The sequence below is a fragment of the Pan paniscus genome, chromosome 1 (genome assembly GCF_029289425.2).
Source record: "Pan paniscus chromosome 1, NHGRI_mPanPan1-v2.0_pri, whole genome shotgun sequence".
Lineage (NCBI taxonomy): Eukaryota > Metazoa > Chordata > Mammalia > Primates > Hominidae > Pan > Pan paniscus.
Genome location: NC_073249.2, coordinates 45,692,469 through 45,718,862, shown reverse-complemented (window position 1 = coordinate 45,718,862; position 26,394 = coordinate 45,692,469). Strand labels below are relative to the sequence as shown.

General features: G+C 47.1%; 1 protein-coding gene and 1 pseudogene across 7 annotated transcripts in view; one reads left to right on the top strand and one right to left on the bottom strand.

Annotated features, from left to right (window-relative positions):
* Positions 1-26,394, top strand: part of ATP2B4 (ATPase plasma membrane Ca2+ transporting 4) — a 117,190-nt gene that overhangs the window by 29,326 nt on the left and 61,470 nt on the right. The window contains exon 2 of one of the 7 annotated variants that reach the window (XM_063597848.1): positions 24,797-24,921. The exons of 5 other annotated variants lie outside the window; for them this stretch is intronic. The gene's annotated coding sequence lies outside the window, so the exon portion shown is untranslated. Of the gene's footprint in view, positions 1-7,817; positions 8,023-24,796; positions 24,922-26,394 lie in introns of all 7 variants that reach the window. One more of the 7 variants, XM_063597855.1, reaches the window with a different exon arrangement.
* On the bottom strand, positions 889-4,499 carry LOC129397365 (ribosome biogenesis protein NSA2 homolog; annotated as a pseudogene).

The following is a 26,394-nucleotide window of genomic DNA, read 5'->3' as shown; positions in this document are numbered from 1 at the left end:
GCTCACTGCAACCTTTGCCTCCTGGGTTCAAGCGATTCTCTCAACTCAGCCTCCCGAGTAGCTGGGATTACATGTGCCACCATGCCCAGCTATTGTTTTTTTTTTTTTTTTGGTGATTATAGATTAATGTAATATATACAGCCATCCTTAAAGCCACAACATATCACAGATCACAAAAGTGCTTTCATCAAGTTACAACCCTAACACCTTACTTTTTTATGTCATCTAACTGCAAATAAATTTCTCCTCAGAGAATCAGTGCAGTCTTCTTTATCCTGTTAAAACTTAGCTGGAGTTGCTTAAACTAATTCTTAATACCATTCTGAAACTAGAAATATACTGTTTAGAACACAGAAATGCTAAGAAAGTACAAAGACTTTAGTATTTTTTTTCATTTTCATGATTCAAGTAGAAAACAGTGCCAAGTAGGTATTATTCTACATGGTAAATGGAAGAAAAAAATGTTTAGAATGTGAATTCACTAGACCTTTGCTGTATTCAGAAGTTAAGGATTTCACAGGTGAAAAGATTTCTCTAAGAGTTCTGAACTTTGTGTCTTCTCACATACTTTTAGTGTAAACACTGTAAACTTCACATCTGTATTAATGCTGTCTTTTTAGGATTAATGATTAACAAGGTAGAAGATACTTCATTTAAATTCTCAGACACATAATTAAGTGTGTATTAACCTTTTTGAAAGGCATTTTCAACGGAACTGGTGGTTTTTCAGGAAATTGCTGAATACCCACGCATAAATGCAGATATTGATGAAGTAGGATATTTGTATATTTGCTTTTTTTCAATCATTCAATTTTATGAACATGGGGTCTAAGCAGATTTCAAAACAAAGACCATTTATAAAACTGGACCATTTTAATGTTTACAATGTAATAAATCCCTTGATTGCAGACATATATGGCTGTTTGGTAGAAACATTACAGTAATGGCAGTTTTTTCAGTTGGTGTGTAGTCCTCAAATTATATATGAAATTGCTGTCAAACCAGTAAGACTGCATTTATGCAGCCATCATTTGCAGGACTGTTGGTAACCTGAGCATATTTTCTCCAAATAACTTTGCCTCCTTGTGTCACAAGGCCCAATTCGCTCACATTTACCTCAATGACAATATCTTTGGTAATAACACCCACAGTTGTATATGGTGGGGATGAGGGATTCTTCTTTACACCAAGTATTGGTGGGCAAAAGGTGGCTTTCAGTTCAAGATGTAATACACGGGCTTTCTTGAAATGCATATCGGCCTGATGAGTCTTTCTTATTTAGGTGGTTTTCTTGTAAAGCCATCTCCGACAAAGCAGAGTTTAGTAACCACCCTCTTCCATGCCTTCTTCTTTCTCTTTCCTGTTCAAACAACTTTTAATACGTCTGTTTCTCCCTGGGCACGTACTTTAGTCAGAGGGACTTCCCATTTTCCCACCTTCTCTTTTCATTTCTGTTTAATCATATTGGAAAGTACTTTGGCTCGAGATTGTCCCTCTCTGTCCAGCAGATAGGCAGGTACTGCTCCCTGTGGAGTCTTTTCATCCTTCTTTTGTTTGTTGTTTCTCTTTTCATGCATCTTGATAGTCTTTTTCATTTGTATTTTCTCAGCATGACACTGTTTAAGGTAAAGCTTAGCCTTCAGACCAATCATTTTCTTTGCCTTCTTTGAACGTTCATGAGCCTCTCGTTCATAAGCCTCTCGACTTTCCTTCTGTCTTTTTTTCTCATGGTAATCCAAACGGTATCCATAGTGTTTATGGTGTAATTCAATATATTCGTTCTGTGGCATGGTGACAGGCGCAGAACCACCAGGAGTAGCCCCTGAGGTGCGAAAACACTCTCAATTTTAAGGTCTCAGAGACTCTGCACAGGCCAGGACAGGAAAGGGTCACCCTTTTTTAAAAATATTTGTAGTAGAGACAGGGTTTCACCATGTTGGCCAGGCTGGCCTTGAACTCCTGACCTCAAGTGATCCGCCCCCCTCAACCTCCCAAAGTGCTAGGATTACAGGCGTGAACCACGGCCGATCATTAGCATTTTTAACACAGAATATATTTTAATTAAGGTAGTCACATTGTGTTTTTTAACCATAAAAACACTTAATAGACTATAGTATTGTGTACACATAACTTTTATATGCACTGAGAAACCAAAAAAATAATAAATAACCAGGAACTTGCCTTATTGCAGTGGTCTGTAATCGTACCTGCAATGTCTCCAAGGTATGCCTGTACTAAAAGGAAAGTCTAAGATTCAAGAAGGGATGATGGACTGAGCACTGTGGCTCATGCCTTATAGTCCTAGCACTCTGGAAAACCAAGATGAAAGGATCTTTTGAGCTCAGGAGTTCAAGAACAGCCTGGGCAAAATAGAGAAACCTCATCTCTAATAAAAATTTAAAAAAAAAAAAAAGCCTGGCATGATGATGCAGGCCTGTAGTCCCAGCTACTTGGGAGACTGAGGTGGGAGGATCACTTGAGCCCAGGAGATTCAGTCCGCAGTGAGCTATGATGGCGCCACTGCACTCCACCCTGGCCAACAGAGGGAGACCCTGTCTCAAAAAAAAAGAAAAAAAGAAAAAGAAACGAAGACAGGATGATGAGCAAATAAAATGGTAAACATGGAGTGAAATCTAAATATTGATGTCAAAGACAAGAAATATCAGAAATATAACAATATCTAATTGATAGGAATAAAATGAAGATATAATTTAAATCCTCAGTAACTATAGCATATAAATTGGAAGGTAAGGCCAGGCGCGGTGGCTCATGCCTGTAATCCCAACACTTTGGGAGGCTGAGGCTGGTGGATCACAAGGTCAGGAGATCGAGACCAGCCTGGCCAACATGGTGAAACCCCATCTCCACTAAAAATACAAAAATTAGCTGGGCGTGGTGGTGTGTGCCTGTAATCCCAGCTACTGAGGAGGCTGAGGCAGGAGAATTGCTTGAACCCAGGAGGTGGAGGTTGCAGTGAGCCGAGGTCGCGCCACTGCACTCCAGCCTGGGTGACAAAGTGAGACTGCGTCTGAAAAAAAAAAATTAGAAGGTGAATATAGTAATTGGAGTTTAAGTGTTCTAAGGTCCTTATATTTTCTAGGGAAAAAATTAAAGATATTGATTATTAGAAGTCTTCATGTTAAGATTTCTAGGCTAATACTAAAAAACTTGGTATAATATAACTTCCAAACTAGCAGAGGGGAAGAAAAATGAAAAGGAAACACAAATGAAAATGATAGAAAATGTGTCAGTTAAAAAAAAATTTATGGTTGTGATATCGAAGAAAATAATAAAGATTACCATTTCTTGAGTAGCTCTTGTATTAATCACTTTGAATCATTAATCTTTATAATTTCATGTAATATATGTCAGAATGACAAGCCCAAAGCAGGCATTTAAAAATTATAGTTTCTGGCCAGGTGCAGTGGCTCACACCCATAATCCCAGCACTTTGGGAGGCAGAGGTGGGAGGATCACTTGAGCCCAGGAGTTTGAGACCAGCCGAGACCACACAGCAAGACGTTGTCTCTACAAAAACATTTGAAAATTAGCCAGGCATGGTGGCACACCCCTGTAGTCCACAAAGGAAGCTGAGGTGGGAGGGTCACTTGAGCCCAGAGGCTGAGGCTTCAGTGAGTTCTGATCATGACACTGCATTCCAGCCTGAGTAACAGAGCAAGACCCTGTCTCAAAAAATAAAAATAAAAATTAGCTAGGCATGTGGGGGAAGCCTGTAGTTCTAGCTACTGGGGAGGCTGAAGCGGGAAGATTGCTCCATCCAGCCTGGTTGGCAGGGTGAGACCCTGTTGCTAAAAAATATATATATAAAAAGCTGGGTGTGGTGGCTCACGCCTGTAATCCCAGCACTTTGGGAGGCCAAGGCAGGTGGATCACAAGATCAGGAGTTCAAGATCAGCCTGGCCAAAATGGTGAAATCCTGTCTCTACTAAAAACACAAAAATTAGCTGGGCGTGGTGGCAGGTGCCTGTAATCTCAGCTACTCGGGAGGCTGAGGCAGGAGAATCGCTTGAACCTGGGAGCTGGAGGTTGCAGTGAGCCAAGATTGTGCCACTGCACTCCAGCCTGGGTGGCAGAGCAAGACTCCATCTCCAAAAAAAAAAAAAAAAAGGAAAGAAACTTGTCCAAGGTCACAGAGCTTGGATTCCAATCCAAGTATTTGAAATTCAACCCAAGCTACTTTTCCCTTTACCATGTGGTACATTTTTTCTCTCTAATGCCAAAACATCATGTAACAGCCAAGACCATGAGTTTTTTGGACCTGGGTTTATGGTCCAGTTTCACCACAAGTTAACTGTAGAGCTTTAGGCCTCAGTTCCTTCAGTTGTTGAAAGAGAATAAAAATAGCTATCACAAAAGGTAGTAGGTTGGAAGATTGTGAGAATGCATGCCATTGGGGTGAGAATGTATCACTTGGGGTGGTGGAGATAAAAAATGAGGTCCCAGTTCAATGTAACAGCCGATGAATAGGCTCCTAGGGAGCAGTAAGAAGAGAACGGAGGTGGGGGGTGGGGGGAGGGCTGGGCACAGTGGCTCACGCCTGTAATTCCAGCACTTTGGGAGACCGAGGTGGGCAGATCATGAGGTCAAGAGATCAAGACCAGCCTGGCCAACATGGTGAAACCCCATCTCTGCTGAAAATACAAAAATTAGCTGGGCATGGTAGTGAGCACCTGTAATCCCAGCTACTTGGGAGGCTGAGGCAGGAGAATTGCTTGAACCTGGGAGACGGAGGTTGCAGTGAGCCAAGATCGCACCACTGCACTCCAGCCTAGCAAGGGTGAGACTCTGTCTCAAAAAAATAAATAAATAAGAAGAAGAGCATAGGGACTGGGCACGGTGGCTCACGCCTGTAGTCCCAGCACTTTGGGAGGCCGAGGCGGGCGGATCACTTGAGGTTAGGAGTTCGAGACCAGCCTGGCAACATGGTGAAACCCTGTCTCTACTAAAAATACAAAAATTAGCCGGGCATGGTGGTGTGGCCTTCTAGTTCCAGCTATTTGGGAGGCCGAGGCAGGAGAATTGCTTGAACCCAGGAGGCAGAGGTTACAGTGAGCTGAGATCGCGCCACTGCACTCCAGCCAGAGCAACAAGAGAGAAACTTCTTCTAAAAAAAAAAAAAAACTTTCCCAAGGTCAAATGGGTAGTGATGGTGGTGGTGGATCTGGGATTTGGGCTGTCTGTCCACAGAGCTTATGCTCTTAATCTCTGCACCATACTTTAAGAGGTGAATGATCACTGAGAAAGAGAGCTCTCATGTCTGGAAAGCACCTCAAAGGCAATATTATGAAAAAAGTGTGGCTTCTGCCAAAGTTGGGTTTGGATTCTGGCTTGGCTTCTTACTGTGTGAGCCTAGACAAAGTATTTAGCCAGTTTTCTCCTCTGTAAAATGGGAGTGATACGACCCATTTCCCAAGGTTGTTGAGAGGATCAAATGAGATACTAATACCGAGTAATCAAAAAGCCTGGAGACTTAGTTCCCCATCTTGGGTCAGGAAAGCCTTAGCTGTACCTGCTGTAACCAGGTGCCTGTGTTCTCTGAGCTGATGATGGGGTGACTTTGGGAGAGGAGAGGATGAACACAGATGCCTTTCTCCTGCTCTTTGAAAAGGTGATTTGTCTACCCTATGCCCACCACCCTCAATGCACTCCCACCATTGTCTCCTACCACACACAAGCACGCTGCATGGTATTCAGAAAGCCCAGTCTGTTTCTCCACCCCTTTGCCTTGTCACTCAGCTTTGCCAGGTCCCTTGAGTTCTTTGATGTTGTGCCAGGCTCTGTGTGGGCTCCCAGCCCTGGGCATGTCTGTGGTGACTGACCTGTGCCCCACTGTCCTCCACCTCCATTACCACAATGGGTCTGAACTCGGTGACAGCAGCTGCTGGTCCACATCTGGAATTTAGCTCTGCTCTTCCCTTCTCCACCCTTCTCACCTGTCTATACCAGGATGACTCTTCCATCTGCTCTTCTTCCTTCTCCTATTTTTATTTATTTATTTTACTGTGATAAAATATACAGAACATAAAATTTGCCATCTTAACCTTTTTTTTTTTGAGATGGAGTCTCACTCAGTTGCCCAGGCTGGGGTGCAGTGGCACAATCTCACTGCAAGCTCTGCCTCCCGGGTTCACACCATTCTCCTGCCTCAGCCTCCCGAGTAGCTGGGACTGCAGGTGCCTGCCACCACACCCGACTAATTTCTTTTTGTATTTTTAGTAGAGACAGGGTTTCACTGTGTTAGCCAGAATGGTCTCGATCTCCGGACCTCATGATCCACCCGTCTCAGCCTCCCAAAGTGTTGGGATTACAGGCATGAGCCACCGCTCCCAGCTTATCTTAACCATTTTTAAGTAGACCGTTCAGTGGTACTAACTACATTCCCAATGTAGGTTTCCCATCGCCATCATCCATGTCTAGAACTTCTCCTTCATCCCAAACTGAAACTCTGTACCCATTAAACAATAATGCCCATTCCCCACTCCATCCAGCCTGTGGTAACCTCCACTCTACTTCCTGTCTCTATGAATTTGCCTATTCTACATACTTCATATGAATAGAATTATACCGTATTTGTTTGTGTGTGTGGGACTGGCTTATTTCACTTAGCATAATGTTTTCAAGGTTCATCCGTGTGGCAGCATGTGTCAGAACATCCTTCCTTGAATGATAATTCCATTGTACGGATGTGCCACACTTGTTTGTCCATTCATCTGCCCATGGAGGCCCTCCTTTTTTAAATCACATTTTTTGGGTATATCATAATTTGCAGTAATATGAAGAGAATAGCCTACTCTTTCCTTGTAGCAGGAAACTGAGGAGGGTCACTCTCCCAGATAGTGGAAGGCAGGTGGAATTGAGTGTGCTGTTTATAAACTCTGTCCTGAGGTTTTACTCTTCCAGAGGTCTCTTTTCTCGACAAATACTTAATGCGCATGACATCACCTGAACCCAGAAGTGCTAGCTAGAGAGAAGTGATTATCTGGGGCCAGAACCTTGCATTTGCTTGCCTTCCTAGGGAAAGACCCTATTGTTAACCCTGGGGATTCCCTCCTTTCAATGCTGAAGGCCTTTAAAGGGTCTAGAGACTGTAGAGCAACATTTTGTTTCCTGTTTATATTTTTTGGGTTTGTGTTTGCTTTTGTTTTTTGCATTTCTTCCCCTTGTCAGTCTTTGTCCTTCCTGGTCCTGATGCACTTCAATATTTCTGGATGCACTGTACTATAATCATAGGCCTTCTTAATATGGGTGTATCCTGTCTTCTTTATTTAGAATTCTGCGGACTGGGAATTCCCTAAGGGAAAGAGCCCTCTTCCTTTCTTTCTCTAATCTTCCTCCACCCTTTTTTGTTCTCCTCCCTTTTGTACCTCCACAACACACCAGGAGGTGTACCGCCTCCATCTAGACCACAAACTGTACTCTCAAGGTACCCATGGCCAAGAAGAATGACACACACACACATCACACATACATTCAGCATGTCTCACTGTTACCTCTGAGAGGAAGTAGGAGAACCTATATTAATCCTCTGAGCTCATCAGGACAGGAATCCCCAGCTCCAATGTCCTGGGTTGGGCCTAGAATTATCCCACTATTTTCTACAGGCTGCTCTCTCTCTTTTTTTTTTTTTTAAGCAAGGTCTTGCTCTGTCACCATGCTAGAGTGCAGTGGTGTGATCATAGCTTACCACAGCTTCAAACTCCTGGGCTCAAGCAATCTTCCCTCCTCAGCCTCCTAAGTAGTGGGGACTACAGGCACATGCTACCACACCCAGCTAATTTTTTTTTTTTTTTTTGTAGAGACGGTGTCTCACTGTATTGCCCAGGCTGGTCTCAAACTCCTGGCCTCAAGCGATCCTCCTGCCTCGGCCTCCTGAGTCTCTGGGATTACAGGCATGAGCCACTGTGCCCAGCCTCTTCTCTCCAATTTCTTTTAGGACCTTGCAGTATGGAGTATGCCTTAGCTTCTTCTAGGCTCTTCCTGTGGTTGCATGGCCTTAACTGAGTGAGTCACTTCACCTTTAAGACCATATGCTCTAAAATCTGTCAAAGAATGATATTGTCAGTCCTGTCTATCTTAAAAGATTGTTGCAAAGATCAAATGTCAGAGTGCTTTAAAAACTGTGAAGCATTATCCACATGTGAGTTCTTAACAGAGTTCCTTTACTCTCATGAACTCTTTCTGTCTTTTTACTTAGTCTTGCTGACACCACTTAAAAAGGAACCTCAGACAGATAGATTCCCCAGATATAGCTGCAAAAATTAGAGATTCTGGAGAAGTCTGGGAATGGGGAGTACCAATGTCCTCCTGGTACACAGAGCCAAGGGTCCAGATCCAGGACTGGAAAGTATAGGAACACGGTGGCCAGAGGCACGGGGAGGCTCTGACAGAGGGGCAGAAGCAGTTTGCCTCCACTGTTCAGTGGCTTCTTAAGATACTTGATCTTCATCCAAGGGCAAGGGCCTTTGCACATGAAAAAAGTAATAATCCTTTCAACTTTGGTATGGGGTAGATGCCTTTTTGATCCTCATTTTTTTAGATGAGGAAATGAAGGCTCAGGGAGAATGGATTTGGAGGAGGTTTGGCTGAGAGGCACTGGTGCTACTTGGGAAGGACTTCATGGGAGAGCCTGTGAGCTGTGAGGGGCAGGAGCCTGGCCCGGGTGCAGGGGTCCCACAGGGCTGGCCACTTTGACATCTTCAGCTCTGGCTCTGGTGCATCCCCATGTCAAACTGGATTCACTACTGGTTTTCTTCCTTAGATATTTTTCAGGATTTGGTGACCCAAGGGAATGCCAGGCTGACAGTTAACTGTACCTACTAGTCCTTCAGGTACTTTTATTTTATTTTATTTTATTTTATTTTATTTTATTTTATTTTATTTTTGAGACAGAGTCTCGCTCTGTCACCCAGGCTGGAGTGCAATGGCGCGATCTTGGCTCACTGCAAGCTCCGCCTCCCGGGTTCACGCCATTCTCCTGCCTCAGCCTCCCGAGTAGCTGGGACTACAGGCGCCTGCCACCGCGCCTGGCTAATTTTTTGTGTTTTTAGTAGAGATGGAGTTTCACCGTGGTCTCAATCTCCTGACCTCATGATCTGCCCACCTCAGCCTCCCAAAGTGCTGGGATTACAGGCGTGAGCCTCCACGCCCGGCCCTTAAGGTACTTTTAAAGATTTTAGAAAGGTGAATATAGCCCACAGGAGCAAGGCCCATCTGGCAAAACTTAGGGTGGATTTCATCTCCCAAACCACCTCCTTACCTGGTGCCCATGTTCAGGGCACATGCTACCTGACTGTATGTAGCAGCTCTGGAAAGAGAAGGTTCCCCTCTGCTCAGGCTGAGCCCTTAGTGGGAGGCCAACGCTGTGATGAGCTCTCTCCTGCAGCAGCTTGATGGCCACAAGCTGGCGGCAGGGGAAACCCTAGAGGTTTTGGGTAGGCACAGGCTAGCAGGCGTGGGAGATGTTTCTGCCCTTCCTTTGACACCCAATACAGATTTCTTTGCCTCAGGTGTCTCTGCCCCTGTCCTGCTTTCCTGTCAAGATTGTGTAGCCTTGGCCGGGCTCGGTGGCTCACGCCTGTAATCCCAACACTTTGGGAGGCCGAGACGGGCGGATCACGAGGTCAGGAGTTCAAGACCAGCCTGGCCAATATGGTGAAACCCTGTCTCTACTAAAAATACAAAAATTAGCCAGGCATAGTGGTGCGTGCCTGTAGTCCCAGGTACTCAGGAGGCTGAGGCAGGAGAATCACTTGAACCCGGGAGGCAGAGGTTGCAGTGAGCCGAGATCACAGCACTGCACTCCAGCCTGGTGACAGAGCTAGACTCCATCTCAAAAAAAAAAAAAAAAAAAAAGATTGTGTAGCCTTTTTATCCAGTGCTCAGCACAATATTTTGCTAATACATGCTTAAATGTAAAATGAGGGGATTTGTTTAGACTTTTCCATCTACGTGGCTATGATTATGGAATTCTTGTTTGATGTAGTTGGTGGGAAAAGCAGAGGACATGCTCCCTGAAAAGACCAGGAACTTACTGGCTAGTATTGTTACTGGTGATAAAATTGTGACAGGTCTGACCTGCCTCCTAGCTTGTGGTCAGCCTACCTGCTTTGAGAAGGTGGTGGAGCATACGTGGTAATTAACCTACAGTGGTGCCACAGTTGCTGCTTCTGGGTAGAGCAGAGCGGTGAGCAACTCTGTCTCCTTTCCAAGCTGGCACCAGCTCAGGAGGAAGCATCCAAGGGGATTCTCATAAGCCACAGAGAACTGCCCATAAGTATGAAAGGGAATTCCTGGGCCAGGTGGCCACACTCAGCTGACAGCTCCTGCTGGGAGGAATGGTAGCATTTTGGTTTCTTACAATGTTCTCCTCCATCTGGCTCCTTTGAAATGAGAGTTGAAAGGGTCTTGACCAGGGGACCTGCAGGAGGTGGACAGCAAGGCAGGCCTCAATTCTGGAAACAGCACCTCCACACATCACTTCTGGGGATAATTATCTCATCTGCCCTCTTTCAGGCAAAACTCAGAGTCTTTGGAGGGCCTTCGCTTTCCCAAAGCAGCTTAATTTTGGCCCCCGTTCTTCGTGCCTCCTAGGTTTTGTTGGGTGGACATTTAACATAGTAGAAAGCTGACTCCTCTTCCTATTAACCTCCTAGGTTTATCTCACCATCTGAATAGGGCCTTATAATCCTACAAATGAGGCCTCTCTCCCTATGCTCACCAGGAAAAATTGAACTCTCAAGACTGTCCATTTTCTTTGCCCTGTTATGGAAACTTCTCTTCCTTTTGCCATATCCCCCTCTTATCTTGGCTCTTGAAACTATTCCCTTAGGAAGAAAAAGGCAGTTCCCTTCCTGCCCTTCTTTTGAACCAAACTTCTGTTTGTGGTCTTGGAAACCATGACAACCTGGCCTAAGAAGCCACTTTGACCATCTTGGAAGTTAATATTTCAGTGCTGTGTACTCACAATTGTGAGCTCTCTAGCACCTTTTTGCTTTTGTTTTGTTTTGTTTTAAGATAGGGTCTCATTTTGTCATCCAGGCTGGAGTACAGTGGTGCCATCTCCACTCACTGCAACCTCTGCGTCCCAGGTTCAGGAGATCCTCCCACCTCAGCCTCCAGAGTAGCTGGGACTATAGGTGCGCACCACCATGCCTGGCTAATTTTTGTATATTTTGTAGAGATGGGGTTTCACCATGTTGCTCCAGCTGGTCTTGAACTCCTGGATTCAAGCGATCTCCCCACCTCAGCCTCCCACAATGCAGGGATTACAGGTGTGAATCATTGTGCCCTGCCTCTAGCACTTTTTTCCAAAGGGGGACAGAAGCCCGTGATCTGCTGAGAGGAGAAAGTTTCAAACAAAGCAACCCTAGATAATCCTTCTACAAGTACATTAGCAAAGGAGCAATGTTCCCTGTAGGTTCTAGGGAGTGGATATGGGCAGCATTCGCTGGCAGTCTGGAGTAATGTTCTGGAGTGTGGCCTATACTTATTTTTCCTGTGCTCTTTTCTTCTTTCCTCTTCTCACAATTGCTCAGTTACTCAGTAGACTAGTGTTGGAGGTAGCTATCTTTTCGCTTACACCAACTTTTTTTTCTTTCTTCTCCTCGATATGTTTGTCCTTCTTGCTCGGGTGCTACCTTTTAAAGCCCAAAGTTGGGAATCCAGGGAGCTGCGATGATTAACTGCAGGAGCCCAGTGGAAGAATTCCACAGCCTTAGACGGCAAAGTTTCCATAGCCTCACTGCCGTGGGACTTCCCCCGCATGAAGGCGAGCTATCTTTCTTGGGCCGGCCATTGGAGGAGGGAGGGAAGACAGCAGGCTGGCGTGTCCTCAGCTTCTCTGAGGACTTGGCTGCTTACAGAGAGAGGGCCCAGTGACAGGAACCCTAAAGGGAGGAAAGTGACCCCCTCCCCCCACACTGAAAAAGATCCCTCTCTGGTGATGAAGATCTTGCTAATTTGGAACAGCTGGCCAGGGTGTGTTAGACTGGAGGAACTGGGGGAAAGCTTGCTCTGGCAATCTTCTGCAGAAACAAATAGCATGAGATGCCTACGAAAGTTTCACTCTGCTTGGATAGGATGTGTGATGCTACTCCTCCTCTGCGAATCCTTGTGTAGTGGTGGGGAAAGAGAGAAGAAAGCAGCCTGTCACCAGGGGTTGGATTTTAGCGTCCATATGTCTATTCCCCACCACGCTCTGTAGGCTCAGAGTGGAACGGAGGTGGAACAGTGGAGCCATCTTGCAGCTTGTAGTTGGGTAGGGCTAGCTTATTGTGTTCAGTTCTTGAGTTGTCAGCTTCTTTGGGAACCCTGAAAGGAGCCAGGGTCAGATTGTAGTGCCTTTTTAATCTGTCTAGTCTTCTGCCTCCATCAAGCCACTCCCCTATTTATGCTAGATTGGGAGCTTGGCTGAGCATACTACATCCTGACTTTGGTGGTTTGTTTTGTTTTTTTCATTTTTTAGACGGCTGTAGTTACTATAACTGACTTTTGTATTTAATCTATGGGAATATTCTCCTATCCCTTCCCTTCCCCCACCTAGAGTCCTCAGTGTTAACTGTTTATCTCTACCTCCAATGTAGTTAGTTCCCACATAAATATTTGACTTAGACAAGCAAGCTCCAGATGGACTGGGGAGAATGCAGATTGGCTCATGGAATCTGGTCCCACATGCCTTTGACCCATCATCCGTGACCCCAGTGACACAGATGGGTCCTGGGTTGGTGCTGGCCGTGGCAGCCCCACAAGTGCCTGACTTGCTTTTCAGCACATTCCTGCTCCTTCCACTATGTGAGCCACTGTGGACTAGGACAGGACTGATTGGTTTCAGAAATTATCCAGGCAAGGATCAATCCAATTAGGCTGTCCCTGGAGATGTGGGAAAAGAGAATGAGAGAGATTGAGAGATTGAAATAGACAGATAGATTGGGGAGAAGGAGGTAGGGGAAGGGATACACATAAGTATGGGATAATAAAGTCAGAAGTTTGGGAATGAGGTATAGAGAAAAATGGGGAGGTGGAAATAGTTTGGTGCTAGGTATTCTCTTATGATCTTGGTAGCTTAGGGCTTTAGAAATAAAATAATCCAGAAAATATCTTATTTTTTCACTTCCTACAAACCTCCGACCACCATCCCACCGTTCTTCCAGGTTTTGCCTTGGAGGTCGAAGTGGTGTTTAAAGTGGTATATATAGGAGTTTAGAATCAACTGGGTTGTGTTCACCTTTGCCTCTCCCTAGAGAGTAGATGGATTCCTTCAGTGATGGCTCATTCCCCTTCTATCTGCACCAAAACCTCTGTGACTGTGTCCTGCAGATCAAGGGAGATGTGCCATCAACCATTCATTCAGTCCGCCAATTTTAAGGTGCAAAGAATGCGGGGAGATGGAGCAAGTGCTGAAGGAGTGGTGCCTGGGTCTTACTGATTGTCTCTGGAGACTGGATCCCTTTCCAGGAATTTTTGTTGTTGCCGTTTGTTTGTTTGTTTGTCTGTTTTTTGAGATGGAGTCTCACTCTTGTTGCCCAGGCTGGAGTGCGATGGCGTGATCTCGGCTCACCACAACCTCTGCCTCTCAGGTTCAAGCAATTCTCCTACCTCAGCCTCCTGTGTACCTGGGATTACAGGCACGTGCCACCACCCCCTGCTAATTTTTGTATATTTAGTAGAGACGGAGTTTCTCCATATTGGTCAGGCTGGTCTCGAACTCCTGACCTCAGGTGATCTGCCCACCTCAGCCTCCCAAAGCGCTGGGATTACAGGCGTGAGCCACCGTTCCTGGCCCCTTTCTGGGACTTTCATACTTTTCCTTCCCTTGGAAACAGAAGCACACTGGATGGAACAGAGAGACGTGGCTCATTCACTAATTGCACAGGTTAGGCCAGGCTCTGGAGCTGAGGTTGGGATAGAGAGGTGATGACACAACCTTTCTGCTCACTTGGAAGAAAAATATACAATACTCTCCACTTTCTCTCCCCTGAGAGACTTCCATCAACAATGACCAGCTGGAGCTCAGTCACCTCTTTGCCTGCCCTTTGTCTCTTTCAACAATGAGCCCTGTATCCATCACTGTCGATGCGAGCCCTTTGGAATAGATGTTCTTTCTAGTCCATGAGTTTTGGAAGCTCACTCTACCTTGGGATACTGAAACATGTCTGCATCTCTCTTTGTCTTTTTATGTATTCCCAAGTAATGGCCACTCGGCTTGAGTTCATACTCTTTTTTATTTTATCTTTTTTTTTTTTTTAATTGAGTCTCGCTCTGTCACCCAGGCTGGAGTGCAGTGGCACAATCTCAGCTCACTGCAACCTCCATCTCCCCGGTTCAAGTGATTCTCCTGCCTCAGCCTCCCAAGTAGCTGGGATTACAGGCGTGTGCCACCACACGTGGCTAATTTTTGTATTTTTGGTAGAGACGGGGTTTCGCCATGTTGGCCAGACTGGTCTCTAACTCCTGACCTCAGGTGATCCACCCGCCTTGGCCTCCCACAGTGTTGGGATTACAGGCGTGAGCCACTGCGCCTGGCCGAGTTCATACTCTTAACCTAGGAAGAGAAGCACAGCTTATCTGGAACCTTAATTCATAGTTAGTGCTTTTCCATCAGCCTACACCCAACAGTCCAGGACTATACCTTTTTCATCTGGGGACCCTTTCCTCACCTCTCCCTTCTCCCTTCCCACCCTATAGGAACTAGGATGCTGATGATAGTTGGTTTGACAGGTTTAGAAATGATGCCTGCTCTGCTCTTTTGACCTCAAGGTTCTGCCAAGACTGATTTTTATCCCAAGTTCTGATTTCTCCAACAAGAGCTTATGAGCTAACCAGGGCTGTCAGTTAGGACTTTAACCTCTCCTGGGGCACCAGAAGGGTGCTTCCCTGATGGGAGCATCAGTGTCTTCCCCCTTCTCCTGCCCTCTCTCCTCCCCGTGGGGAGTGTTCTCATCTATATCCTTTCTGAGCCATGGCGGCATCTGGAAGACATTCAGTTATCATATGAGATGGGAGGAAATGGAACAGTCTATGCAATTTGCTGTTTTTAACACTGCCCTAACTTTATTTTTATCTGGTTAATATGTCTGTCGGCAGTAAGAAGTTTTTAATCTCCTAATAAGTGTATACCAATCCAAAAGAAGCTGGAATAAGGTGGGGAAAAGGGGTTGATAAATTCCTGCAGCGTCTTTATATTCCAACTAGCTGTTTCTGAAAGGTGACTCTTTCTCTTACTCACATGTTGTTTAGTGATTGACGACCTATAGCATATTTATTAGTCAGTTCACGCTTTCAGCTCAGTTGCGTGTGTGAGTGTGTGCATGCCCGTGATTAATTACCACATTGACTTGTGACTCCCACTTTCTTGACCTTCATTTTTTTTCTTTATTTTGTTTAGATAAAAAAAATAAGTCTCACTATGTTGCCAAGGCTGATCTCAAACTCCTGAGTTCAAGCAATCCTCCCTCCTCAGCCTCCCAAAGAGCACGATTATAGGCGTGAGCCACTGCACCTGCCTCTCCTGCCCATCTTGAACCACCTATGGCCCTTATTTCTTTTCTTCTTTGCTATTTTATTTTTGGTTGAGAGAGTCAAGGCAGAGGGCCATAGTACTTCCATCCAATAGATGCAGACTGACCTCTGATCACTCCGTAACCCCTCGGCCAAAAACCTTTCCCATGTCTCTGGTGCCCGAGACATATGTGTCTAGGGAGGAATCAGCTGCACTGTTACTCATCCATCAGCATCTGAACCTTGCATGCTGACTCTGTGATGCTGACTAAGGGTCCTTACCACCTTGACTAAAATCTTGGGTCTTGCTATGCAGAAGTAGCCCTTCACCCCAAAGCTAAGGAGAAAGGATTGGATGAAAGTTCTCTGTAGAAGTGGAGGAAACACGTGTCTCCTCAGAGGTACCTCTAGAGGTTGTTCTCTGCAACCCTCCAGCTAGAGTGAGCAGGCTCCTTGCCTGGGTGGCGCTGCTACCCACAGAGGGGATGGGGGCTTCGAAGCTATCCTCCCACGACCCCTCGTGAATCCTCCATATCTTCCTCCCTTGATACTGGCAGCTGGTGGGGGCTGGGGGGATGGAGGAGTGCTGCTGTTAGAGCAGGAAGACAAAGTGGCTTTGTCTCTTCTCCGTAATATAAGTGCAGGGAGGTGAGAAGACCCTGGGGTTTGGCATTTCTCCTTGAGGAGCTGAGCCAGAGGCAGGGCTTTGGTTCCTAAGTGATTAGAGGCCTGCATGGCCAGAGGCCGCACATTCCCTTTTGGAAAGGAGCTCACCCACACTCCTTGCTTCCATCTTCCCCTTCCTGGCTCAAGTCATAGGCTCTATTTTCTGGCTATCCTCTTTTTGTTCCTGAGAAAGTTGCGGTGGCTCTTTTTTTTTTTTTTTTTTTTTAAAGCTGATTTAGGGGGTTGGGAAAGGAAAACTTTAAAAGTAAAATAATAAAAAACAGACCACTCTGTCATTACAGGCACATAAATAGCTTTACCGTCGCTGGGCTGCACACTCGCTTTGCCATAGCAACCTAAAGCGACTGTTTATAACAGCTTGTCAACTGGCCTGGAAACCAGCAGCTGCTGCTGGCCGCCCTGGCCTCAGAGCAGCGGGCAGGCGCTCCCTGAGAGGTGTTATGGAGGCGGTGAGCCTGGTGCTTCTTCTGGAACCATGGGGGATGGCAGGGGAAAGGTAGCCTGGGTTCCAGAGGCAACCAGGGGCAGTAATGTTTTGGGAGCCAAAGTGAGCAGCGAATGTCTTTTGTTTTTGTTTTCCCCTCATCTGTGTATGGGCCCCAGCATCGCTCATCTCCTGTGGAGATAGAAGACAGGGCTGGGAGGGGATTTGCTCCACTGGAACCTGAAAGGGGCCTGGGTGTCCCTCTGAACCTCACGAGGTGGCTTGTTTTAACTTTTCGAATAGACCTTGGCTTCTGTTGTAGCCTGTTGAGTGACATCCTCTCAAGTCTGTTTTCTCAAAGACTAAAAAAATGTGGGCTTTTTCAGGGCTCTGTCTGGGAAAGGGGGCTGCCCAGAGATAAATGGAAGCAGAGATCAGCAACCTGGAAGGACTAGCAGAGGGAGAGGGAAGAGCGAAGGAGACACATGGCAAGATCTTCCTGTGCCTTTCCATGTCAGCCTGGAGCTGAAGGGGTTCATGGGAATGCTTTGGAACCTCGCAGCATTTTCAAAGTGTGGTCCCCAGACCAGACGCATCAGCTCACCCTGTTAAGGAACTTGTTAGGAGTGCACTTTCCCAGGCCCCATCTCCGTTCTTGTGCACCAGAAACTCAGGAGTTGGCAGGGAGGGGCCCAATAGGTTTGCCCCAGTTCTCCAGAGGATCCTAGTGCTCACTCTGGGTTTGAGAACCACAGCTCTAAAACATTACTCAAGTGCAAGAGAGCATGATCAGTTCGCTTTCCAAAGGCCTAGGCTGACTGAATGGATCCTGTCTGTGCAATATGTGAACAAGGAAGAAAAAAACAGGCGCAGAGGGGTGGCAGGTTATTAGGGATCATTCCTGGCCACCTTTTTTAATAAGCACTGTCTTTTCAGCATGGAGCCCTCGCTGATTTGCCTGTGACTTCCAGGAAATAAGCCCAGAGAAGGCTGGAATAGGTAAAGCGGGGATGGGAGGTTCTCTGTACTATGTACAGGTGAGACTGTCAGAGTGGAGAAAGGGAATGGGAGCAGCCAGGCCTGATGACCAGTATGGGACATGCTGACTAGTATCTGGGCCACACAGGAATGTTGTTTTAAGTCCTCTCCTGCTGAGCGTCTGGGGACAGAGCAGCTGCCCCTGGTGCTCCCTTTTGGTGGATGAGATGTGGCCTCCTCAGTCTGTGGCCAGGCAACTGCTTCCCCCTTGTCCTGAGGACTCCACCAGATCCTGAGGCCTGGGAACAACCAGGTCCCGACCCAGTAGCCCAGGGAGATGACCCCTCTCCATAAGCATGACATGATTCTGCTGAAATTCGTTTCTAAAAATAACCTAGGATCCGATCCAGCTGCTAAAAAGCCCCTTTGTTCCCTTGAAACCAAAATATGGAAAGCCACAGCAGCCCCAAGAAAGACAGTCTATGTAGTCCAAGAGAATGCATATACGAAATACTTGAATGCTGCTGCCGGAGGGCTGCGTCCTGTCTGTGGCCTAGAAGCTTCCTGCCGCAGCTCTGAGGAGTGAGTAGCGGTTATCCTTGCTAACCCTTATCCTGAGTGAACGGGGTCAGGAGAGGCTGCCAGTACCCCTTTTGTTCAACAGACCTTCCAGATGGCATTGTCATTTCCACCTGAAGGTGGCTCTTGTCCTCCTTAAACAACTGAAGGAAATGGTGAACGCTGCTGTTTCATCCTCTACATTTTTTTGAGCTCTAGCTTGCTGTGAACACCCCTACCTCCACCCCATACACCCTCTGAGTCACTGGAGGACACAGAGGTGACCCAAGCCAGTGTGACTCACACAATTTGAAAGAGGTTGGCTTTCCCAAGGCTCTGGGCCTGAGGGACTGCCCTTTCTCATCTTGATAATTTTTTTTGAGATGGAGTTTTACTCTGTTACCCAGGCTGGAGTGCAGTGGCACAATCTCAGCTCATTGCAACCTCTGCCTCCAAGGTTCAAGTGATTCTCCTGTCTCAGCCTTCTGTGCAGCTGGGATCACAGGCGTGCAACACCACACCTGGCTTTTTTTTTTTTTTCTTTTTCTTTTTTCTGAGATGGGCTCTCGCTGTGTCTCCCAGGCTGGAGTGCAATGGCGCAGTCTTGGCTCACTGCAACCTCCATCTCCCGGGTTCAAGCAACTCTTCTGCCTCAGCCTCCTGAGTAGCTGAGACTACAGGCACATGCCACCACACCTGGCTAATTTTTTGTATTTTTAGTAGAGACGGGGTTTCACCATGTTAGCCAGGATGGAATTTTTATATTTTTAGTAGAGACGGGGTTTCGCCATGTTGGCCAGGCTGGTCTCAAACTCCTGACCTCAGGTGATCTGCCCACCTTGGCCTCCCAAAGTGCTGGGATTACAGGCATGAGCCACTGTGCCTGGCCTCATCTTAATAATACTGATGCCATTTCAAGATGGAGCCAGTGGCCAGGGGTCAGGGGGACAGCCGTGCCCTCGCAGGCACATTCCTGCTTCCTCCCACCACACTGTTTCCCTACCCATGCCCTGGAGCTTTCTGTCTTCATCTTGGTGGTTCTTAAAACCTGTGACATGGGTTGGATCTTAGCAGACCAGGTGATCAGGATCAGGCTGTCAACCTTGGGTCAATTCTTGGTATCGCTGTTTGGAGAAAGCTTTTGTCATCGATGGGTCCTACCTTCTCCCTGCCTTCTGAAGGCATCTGGCCAGAACTGGTAAGTTTTGCCACCATTATCACTGCACAGCATATCCTAGACAACACAGCCACTCCAAGACTGAGAGGTATTTTATTTTTATTTTTTGGATCTCAGATCACCATAGATAATGCTCCAGTGAACATCCTTGCACATGCCCCCTCCAGGCCCTGGATGAGGATTTCTTTGGAAGATGTAGCCAGGACTAGATGACTGGGTCCACAGCATGCATAGATGTAGTTTGACCAAAAAGCACCAAGTGATTCTGGGGAGGAGGGATGAATTCTGGATTCCTGAGACCCAGGGGCTAGGAGTGACACGTTTTCTCCGATTAGATGCTTTGACTCTAGTACTACCTTTTTTCGGTGGAATTGAAGAAGGTGCTGTCAGAGTAGCAGACTTGGAGAGGGGGAAGTAAGTGAGGGAGGTCCATGGATACCACCTCCTAACCTGGAAGCGGCATTCTATCTTCAGAAAGAGAGAACTGAGCCTGCGAGTGACATCCTCTCAAGTCTGTTTCTCAAAAACTAAAAGGATGTGGGCTTTCCTTGGGTCTCTGGGAAAGGGGGCTGTCCTGAGATGACTGGAAGCAGAGACTAGCAACCTGAAAGGACTATAGTGGGGAGAGGGAAGAGCAAAGGAGACATGAACCAGAACCCAGAACTTCAGGAAGGGAGTACCCCACCCCCAGGAGGCTAAGTTCTAGGGGCTAGCTGAAAATTAGCATCAGATTCCCTGACCAGGCCATGGTATACTATTCCATGGTGAGGCCAGAGGCCTGGCTTGGTGTGCCCGCCCTCACCTGGCTTCCTGGCTTGGGTGTGGCTGTCGGATGATGATGACAAGTGGTGCCACCCACCACCTGAACTTTAGCCAACACCTGCTGCCTCTGACCTTGTTCCCATGCCTCCAAAGGGCCTCAGTAGGCTGAAGGAGGGCATGTGCTCTAGTCTGCTTCTGCAAACCAGTTGGCATTTAAGGAGCAATTAGGGCAGGGCAGACATGGGGAGGGGAGGAAGAACCCGGGATTGTGATGAGGATGGCTGCCAGACCTGAGGGATTGGAAATGGCCAGGGTGAACTAGAATCTGGGTCATGGAAATAAGGAGCCTGTGATAAGGAGGCGGGCAGAACAGCCTCTGCCTGAGATTCACACCTCCGGAGAGAAGGGCTAGCCAGGGATGTTTTAGGCTAGGCAGCCTACCATGGTCAGGTTCTTGCCAGCTTTCTTGATAGGGCACTGTCCTTTGGAAGCGTAGGAGTGCCAGAGAGAAGGAGTAGAGCTTAAACCCCCCCCCCGCCCCCTCCAGGTGGTGCACAGGAAACAGCCCTGCTGGAAAAAAGAGAATGCAGAGCAGGTTCTCCCTCTGTGCTTCTCCCAGATCACCAGGGGGAGCAAGGCCAAGAGCATGAGATGACTGAGGGGAGGAAGCCCTCATCCCCACCACTGGGCTCTCCAGGCAGGAATTGGATATGCTTGGACTCACAGCAATCTAGAGCCCAGTGCTTTCTGGCTTGGGGTCAGGGTGGGGTGAGGGGAGGGGACGACAAGCGGGAGGGGAGGGTGTCTGCTCCCAAAAAGCTTTGAGTCTATCCCTATGCCTTCCCAGAAAGTTTACAAGAGGTAGATATTTCCCTGACCTATTCCAGTGCCTTTTAGGAGTCAGGAACAAGGGACAGATGGGTTTATGTGAGCCTTCTCATCAAGGTTTAGGAAGTAAGCTCATAGTTTGTTTACATTTTTTTATATCATTGTTCTTGCACTTGAGGCAAGGTGGCTTTGAATTCAGGTTAGGGCACAAATCTGGCTCTCTGAATCTATATTTCCCTGCTATAAGAAGGAGAGGTCCTTCTTATAGGGTTGTTGGTGAGAATTCAATGAAACAGTGTATCTAAGAATGATAATAGCTACAGTGTGTGGACCAGCCACTATGCCAGGCACTACATAATACATAGGGGTATGTACATAATTTCTAATTTTCATATGAAGTACCTAGTATGACTCCTAGCACGTGGTAGGTGCTCAACAAATATTTTTTTCCCTCCCTTCCCACCTCTCCCAATCCTACATCCCTGTTCCTGAGTATAGGGAGAAGTAGAGCCTCGCTTGGAATGAGGGAGACTGACTCTAGGTCAGAAAAAAGACTACGGGTTTTCTGAGGGACTCCTAAAGCAGGTTTTGTTTGTTTGTTTGTTTGTTTGTTTGTTTGTTTCTGAAGCAGAGTCTCGCTGTCACCCAGGCTGGAGTGCAGTGGCACGATCTTGGCTCACTGTAACCTCCGCCTCCCAGGTTCAGGTGATTCTCCTGTCTCAGCCTCCCAAGTAGTTGGGATTACAGTCATTCACCACCACGCCCAGCTAATTTTTTCTGTTTTTAGTAGAGACAGGGTTTCACCTTGTTGGCCAGGCTAGTCTCAAACTCCTGACCTCAGGTGATCCGCCCACCTCGGCCTCCCAAAGTGCTGGGATTACAAGCATGAGCCACTGCACCCGGCCCTGAAGCAGGTTTTATATTGTAGCTGGGTGCATTCTAAAGTGGGACCAGGCTGCTTCCCCTCTCCAGAGGTCTTCCCTTCCTCGCTCATCAAGTCCTGCCTGGCAGTGATGCTGGCACCCCTGCCAGAGTATCTCCAAGTGCTACCGGCTTGCTCCTGAGCAGAGGCTCTCAGCCCATCGGGGAAGGACAGAGTAGGGCAGGGCAGGGAAGTGTCTGCTCCACTGAGCAGCCCCTGCCTGTAGCCCAGAAGCCAGAGTTGACCAGAGCCTCTTATTATTCCAGGCAGGTCTGTCTGCAGTGCTGCAGCAGCCTGAAGCCCTAGCCCCTGGCCCCTCCTGTTTCCTTTCTCCCATTTTTACGCATCACATCACATTCAATAGGAGCATTTAGTAGCGGGGAGACTCAGGGGGTGAGTTCCTTTCATATTTTCAAATATACCCTACTCTATAACCTATACAAGGTATCACTCTTTTTCCTCATAGTTTGGGGATGTATTTCTTCTTTAGCAGCCTGGGAAAGCTAAAAGTAAAAGATTCCTTGGACAAAATTGGAGGAAAGTGTGTCTGACTAGTGTTTACAGTTTGGTGACTTAGGTTCTTGTCTCTGGCAGCTCCTCATTTCTAGAGGCTTTTTTTTTTTTGAAGTCAGGGTCCCACTTGGTTTGCCCAGGCTGAAACTAAGTGATGTGAACACAGCTCACTCCACACCGCAGCTTCCACCTCCCAGGCTCAAATGACCCTCCCACCTCAGCCTCCCAACTTGCTAGGACCACAGGTGTGCACCATCATGCCCAGCTAATTTTTGTATTTTTTGTAGAGACAGGGTTTCACCGTGTTACCTAGGCTGGTATCGAACTCCTGAGTTCAAGCGATTCTCCCGCCTCAGCCTTCCAAAGTGCTGGGATTACAGGCAGGAGTCACGGCACCTGGCAGATGCCTGCCTTTTATAGGGCCTCTTAGAAGCTTGCCAGAAAATGAGGAGGTTTAGGCTCAAGAGAAGGAGTAAAGTGTAACAAAAAGAGCACCAGGCGGTCAAGACCACTGACTTGCTAAGACCAAATCACTTTTTTATCTCCCTGGACCTTTGTATCTTCATCTGTAAGGCGGGGGTCACAGCTGTCCTAACTAGAATTGATATAACCAATGCTTTCACATGTCATCTACAAATTATAGAACAGATGTTATAGGAATTTAGGAGGAAAAAAGTAAAATGTCTTAATGATCATGTAAAGCATTATGATTTCTTGCCCTAGGAGGAAGAGATGAGAGAGTTCGCTCTTCTATCATCTCTTAGGCTTGCAAAATATTAGAAAAGAGGAGGGAGCACATACCTTACCGAGAACGCCCCAAGCCGAATGACTAACCCTTACCTGAAAAGAGGTAGTACCTTTCAGGTGTCTGAGCAGTTCATTTGATGCTGAGGTGGTGTGAGCACCTTCAGATTATTCTTTGGCAGTTGTCTAATCGGATTAGGGGCCAGGCAAGCTCAGCAGTTGCAGAGAACTCATACTCCAGAGAGTTCAAAACTCAGACAGAAGTGGGGACGTCATGATATGCTTCCTAGTATTATAGAGATCCCACCTTAAACCTCAGGCCCCAACTCTGCACTGCCCTTTTGACTTTGTGCCAGCAGCTTAGTGCTTGACCTACTGTGTGTTTCTCTAGATAAGCCTGAGGCAAACAAATCTTTTCATTCTTTTCCACATGTGTTCTTCAGCCCCATGTGTTCTAATATTATGCGACCTTTTCCATCAGTTGCCTATGGAAGTGGAAGAATCTCTCCTCTTTGGTACTCTGAAAAGAGGTTCAAAGTAAGGAAGGAATTCTGCCAGGCACGGTAGTTCACGCCTGTAATCCCAGCACTTTGGGAGGCCAAGGCGGGTGGATCACAAGGTCAAGAGATCGAGACCATCCTGGCCAACATGGTGAAACCCCATCTCTACTAAAATACAAAAATTAGCTGGGCATGGTGGCATGCGACTGTAGTCCCAGCTACTTGGGAGGCTGAGGCAGGAGAATCACTTGAACCCAGGAGGGGGAGGTTGCAATGAGCTGAGATCGCGCCACTGCACTCCAGCCTGGCAACAGAGCGAGGCTCCATCTCAAAAACAAACAAACAAAAAAACCACAAAAAATTAGCTGGGCATGGTGGCGGGTGCCTATGATCCCAGTTACTCAGGAAGCTGAGGCGGGAGAATCACTTGAACCTGGGAGGCGGAGGTTGCAGTGAGCCAAGATCGCGCGACTGCATTCCGGCCTGGGTGACAGAGTGAGACTCTTTCTCAAAAAAAAAAAAAAAGGAAGGAATTCTGACTCAGACTGTCTTTTCTAATTCTCAAGAGACCCAAGACCCTATATGCTGGTGGTTATTGCTAATGGTTATAACCTAGCTAATGGTTATTGTTAATGAAGCTGCCTTAGAATTTTCCATTCTTTTGGTGGGGTGGGGGTTCCCTGGCAAGGAAAGATGGAAGGGCACATGGAGCTTATTGTTCTTCTTCTACTTAAAGGGCTTAATAACAAAAGTTCATTAAGATCAAATTAGGTGGCTGGGCGCGGTGGCTCATGCCTGAATCCCAGCACTTTGGGAGGCCGAGGCGGGCGGATCACGAGGTCAGGAGACCAAGACCATCCTGGCTAACACGGTGAAACCCTGTCTCCACTAAAAATACAAAAAATTAGCCGGGTATGGTGGTGGGCACCTGTGGTCCCAGCCACTCCGGAGGCTGAGGCAGGAGAATGGTGTGAACCCGGGAGGCGGAGCTTGCAGTGAGCTGAGATCGCGCCACTGCACTCCAGCCTGGGCAACAGAGCGAGACTCCGTCTCAAAAAAAAAAAAAAAAAAAGATCAAATTAGGCTTTCTCCCATCACTTAAGTGTCCTATTCCAGACACTGGATACCTTTCATCTAAGATTTCCAAGCACTATTTCTATAATTCCATTCCTTTATCACTTTCTTAGGGTGGTGCGAAAAGACAGGGCCCATTCTCTACCCAACTAAAGGTGGAAGGAACTGAGTCCTGAGAAGGCTAAGTAACATCCCTGTCTTCATGGAGCAAACATTGTAGTGGGTGAAGACAGAAAAGGTAAAATCCTCTGATTCCTAGTTTAACACTCTACCAGCATTGTTCCCAACATCCTCTTGAAAGGTTAAGGAGTTCTACTTAAGGGTCAAGTTGGGTTTCTTGCTGCTTTAGCCCTTCCCACTTCTTCAGGCTTGGAGGAGAAGCTGAACTGGGGTGAAAACTCTGTGGTCCTCTCTGTTCCTATACCAGTCTGAATGAAGGGAGTTTGACACATTGCCTCAGGTTCTTTGTGGATCTTCTTGTTTCCCAGATAAGAAGGGAGTACGATATTTTAAAAACAAATAGAGCCCTGCTTTCTTAACTGTTTGTAAGTCAGAGTAGTGCTAAAAATCTATGGGGGGAGGAGGACGCAAAGGGCAAATTGGGAGAGGGAGGAGTATAAATCAACCTGCATCCCTGTGGAAGCTTCTGGGAAGAGGATTGTCAGGAATCGGCAAAGACTTTGGCTACATGTGACTTTGGAGGAGATCACTGATAAAAGAATAAAGTCCCTTTATTACAGAGAGGTTGGCCAGAGCTCCTTGCCACCCCCTGGTAACTGAAGTCGTCAGTGGGGACTGCGTAACCGGGGCTGGGGTCCCATGTTCTGGTGCTGTGCTAAGAGCCCCTTCACATTTAAAAGGCTGATGTGTGGCAGTGACACCTGTCAGTGGCATGACACACAGCGGCCCCACTCTGAAACTGAGAAGGGGCCTCAGGATAAGTTCTCTTCCCACCTTCAGCCCTCCGTATCGTCACCTACACATAACTCCACCACACCCCCTAGTTAGCATGCGTGAGAGGTAATGCATCTTTCTGAGGGGGAGAAATGCAGGCCTCTCTCTGGTGCCTTTATTGAGCTGATGTGAGACTCTGGTGCTCACTCACAGGCTAGCTTGTCTCCCCTGCTAACCTTGCTGTGGCCCTATCCTCTATCTGAATTGAGAGGTATCTTATCGCTCCCACTCCAGAGAAACTTTAATGCTCAGGCTTCAAACTCCCTATCTTTCCTCCTCAGAGGTCCTTCTGTCCCCTTTACTAAAAAAAAAAAAAGTTCACCCTGCGTCACCAACTGCCAAAGCATTTTACTCTCCTCTTCTCCCCAAAAGCCTCTTGGAGGAGGGTGGAGCTTAGCCTCAAGAACAAAACTTGGTGTCGGCCAGGTTGACACCTGCACGGGCTGCAGAATTTCCGTACACCTGGAGGCTGAGTACTCTAACGGGCTTTGGAGGATTTTGACATCTTCTATCAAGTTGTCATTTCCATACACCTGGAGGCTGAGTACTCTAAGGGGCTTTGGAGGATTTTGACATCTTCTACCAAGTTGTCTTCCTTGTGTGTAAATGTGTGTGTTGGGAGTGGGAAGAGTGTGGGGTGTGGGAGAGGAAGGCAGACCAACAGGCCACCCTTCAGATCACTTAGATCTGAACTCCTTTTTCTGACCTCTTCTCATCTTTTATAGATAAGGTCAGACTAAAGGATCCTGTCACAGGT